This window comes from Hemiscyllium ocellatum, chromosome 46, assembly GCF_020745735.1.
Source record: "Hemiscyllium ocellatum isolate sHemOce1 chromosome 46, sHemOce1.pat.X.cur, whole genome shotgun sequence".
In the NCBI taxonomy this organism is placed as follows: Eukaryota; Metazoa; Chordata; class Chondrichthyes; order Orectolobiformes; family Hemiscylliidae; genus Hemiscyllium; species Hemiscyllium ocellatum.
Genome location: NC_083446.1, coordinates 2,010,728 through 2,013,455, shown reverse-complemented (window position 1 = coordinate 2,013,455; position 2,728 = coordinate 2,010,728). Strand labels below are relative to the sequence as shown.

The window sequence follows — 2,728 nt, the reverse complement described above, 5'->3', positions numbered from 1 at the left end:
CCTGACCAATTCTGGTTCGTTGCACAATACCAGATCCAGAATTGCCTTCTCCCTGGTCAGCTCCAGCACCAGCTGCTCTAAGAATCCATCTCGGAGGCACTCCACAAAGTCTCTTTCTTGAGGTCCAATACCATCCTGATTCTCCCAGACTACCTGCATGTTGAAATCCCCCATAACAACTGTAGTAACATCTTTGCGACCGGCCAATTTCAGCTCCTTATTCAACTTACATCCGACATCCAGACTACTGTTAATATTCATTCGGAGAGCTGGCGCAGACACTAAGGGCCGAATGGCCTCCATTTGCTGACTCTGCAATCGATTTTAGGGTTATGGGGTGATAGGATGACCTTCTGAACCCTGATCTGATCTCCCCCCCAAGGGGTTAACCGCCCTTGGGAGGGCTGAACGGCCTGAGTTTGTCCTGGCCACGTCTCAAAAAGTGGCGGGTGCACCTCTTCTGGCAAATTGGGGTGGGTGGGAAGGGGAGGGGAGGGGATGGTGTGTGGCAATCTAACATACACACACACAGACACACTTTCTCACACTCACAACCCCCATCCCAGACAGACACACATACACGCACACACAGACAGACAAAGACCCACATGCACACACATATTTTATGGGGTGAATTTGTACTTGCAGAGTTACATTGTACTTTGCTCAAAAACTGCATACATTCCTGTAGAACTCTGAGCTCAAAAACTGCAGGAATTTCTGTAAAACTCCATTATCTCACTTTTTAGATTAGAGTCAATGTAAACATCAGGTCATAGACAGAGAACACAGGGGGCTAACACCTTCAACATATTGTTTAGCTATCACCATTGTTAACAGCTAACCCCAGAATGCAACTTTAAAAAAAGGGTTTTGTGATTTACACATGAAAGAAGTGAAACTATCACTGTATTCTAACAGATGAAAGGCTTAACAGACAATCAATTTTTCAAAGTATGATTTCAGTTACATCACAACGTAAATTTTTGCTTTAAATTCTGTGTTACGATCGATTCCTCCACTATCACCTGATGAAGGAGCGTCGCTCCGAAAGCTAGTGTGCTTCCAATTAAACCTGTTGGACTATAACCTGGTGTTGTGTGATTTTTTTAAAAACTCTGTCCACCCCAGCCCAACACCGGCACCTCCAAATCATAACTTTGAGAGAGAAGTCCGTCTTCCCACAGAAAGAGAGAGGGGGGATTCCAATTCCAATCAATCGATCCAAGTGGGTGTTGAGAGCCCCAACAGGCGGCAATTTATAATCGATCAACATCGGAGGATTTTTGAATAAGTTTGGAGTTTCATATTGTGGGGAAGAGGGGGTTGAGACAGAGGATGGAACGTTGAGACAATGTACCGAACGTTGAGACAATGTATCGAACGTTGAGACAGTGAATGGAACGTTGAGGCAGTGGATGGAACGTTGAGACAGTGTATCGAACGTTGAGACAATGTATCGAACGTTGCAACAAATCTATCCATTTTTACAGCCACGGTAACAATGTAACCAGGTGTCGAGCTCATGGAATCCTGAGCCCAGCCTTGACTGTATCAGACGAGGTGGCCGAGTGGTTAAGGCGATGGACTGCTAATCCATTGTGCTCTGCACGCGTGGGTTCGAATCCCATCCTCGTCGGCTTTTTTTTTCCTTTAGAAATTCCGTCCCGTTCCCCCTCCCAGGCGCACAGGCTTGGCCTTGCTTTCGTTTCTTTTCGGGTGTGTGTTTGGATCTTAAAAAAGAAAATAAAAGCAAACCCGGGCAGCAATTCTGAAGGGCGAGGATTGTGGGTGGGGGAAGGGTGCTCAGGAAATCATTCGGTTTCCTTTTAAACAAGCACGGAAAGCGGCCCTTCAGCCGGTCGTGTCCCGCCTGTCTGTTCGCTTTGCTCGGTGGAGGTGCTGGTGTTGACTTGAGGTGGGCAATGTTTAAAAAAAATCACACAACAGCCAGGTCAGAGTCCAACCCTTGAGCCGCTACTTCGCAACTTCCGAGCGTTCGCCTCGACAATTTCTTGAGGATTCCCGTCTCTCCTTCGATCTGTGACCATTTCAGATTGGACTGACATCGGAGGAGGATTTGAATAAAAAACTGGGTGAGTTTGAGCACAGCGGGGGGTTTGAGGGCGAGAAACTAATGTTAAACGGGGGAATCAGAATTTACAGATCAAGTTCAGACCTTTACACCCTCCTGGTCGAGACAGTTTTGTGTTTCAAATGAGTATAATCATTGCTCCTCACTGGGACAAGTTCCATTACTTAATTAGTTACCACAACATAACATTATAACCTGTGGAAGATTTTCAAGTCGTCACTGTTCGCGATTCTGGACTCTGTTTTATTAAATACCTGATGAAGGGCTTCTGCCCGAAACATCGATTCTCCTGCCCTCGGATGCTGCCTGACCTGCTGTACTTTTCCAGTCTCTCGACTCTATTTTACTGCAGCTGTAATTTGTTTTTTTTTGGGAGGGAGTCGAAACTGTGTTAGAGCTGAGCTGAGCTGAGCTGTGCTGGACTGGACAAGGTCAAAAGTTAACACAACACCAGGTTTAGCTGAGCCGAAGGAAGTTAGACGGAAATAAATCCCATTCAGCTTTATAATGCTGCGCAATCCTAGAATCCCTACAGTGTGGAAACAGGCCCTTCGGCCCAATAAGTCCACACTGACCCTCCGAAGGGTAACCCTCCCAGACCCATTCCCTGTTCCTTTACGTTTCCCCTGACTC

General features: G+C 46.5%; 1 non-coding gene across 1 annotated transcript; it reads left to right on the top strand.

The window, feature by feature from the left end:
• The first annotated feature begins 1,557 nt into the window (after nucleotides 1-1,557).
• On the top strand, nucleotides 1,558-1,639 carry trnas-gcu (transfer RNA serine (anticodon GCU)). The gene has a single exon. It is a non-coding gene; the product is annotated as a tRNA-Ser (tRNA).
• The last annotated feature ends 1,089 nt before the right edge of the window (nucleotides 1,640-2,728 follow it).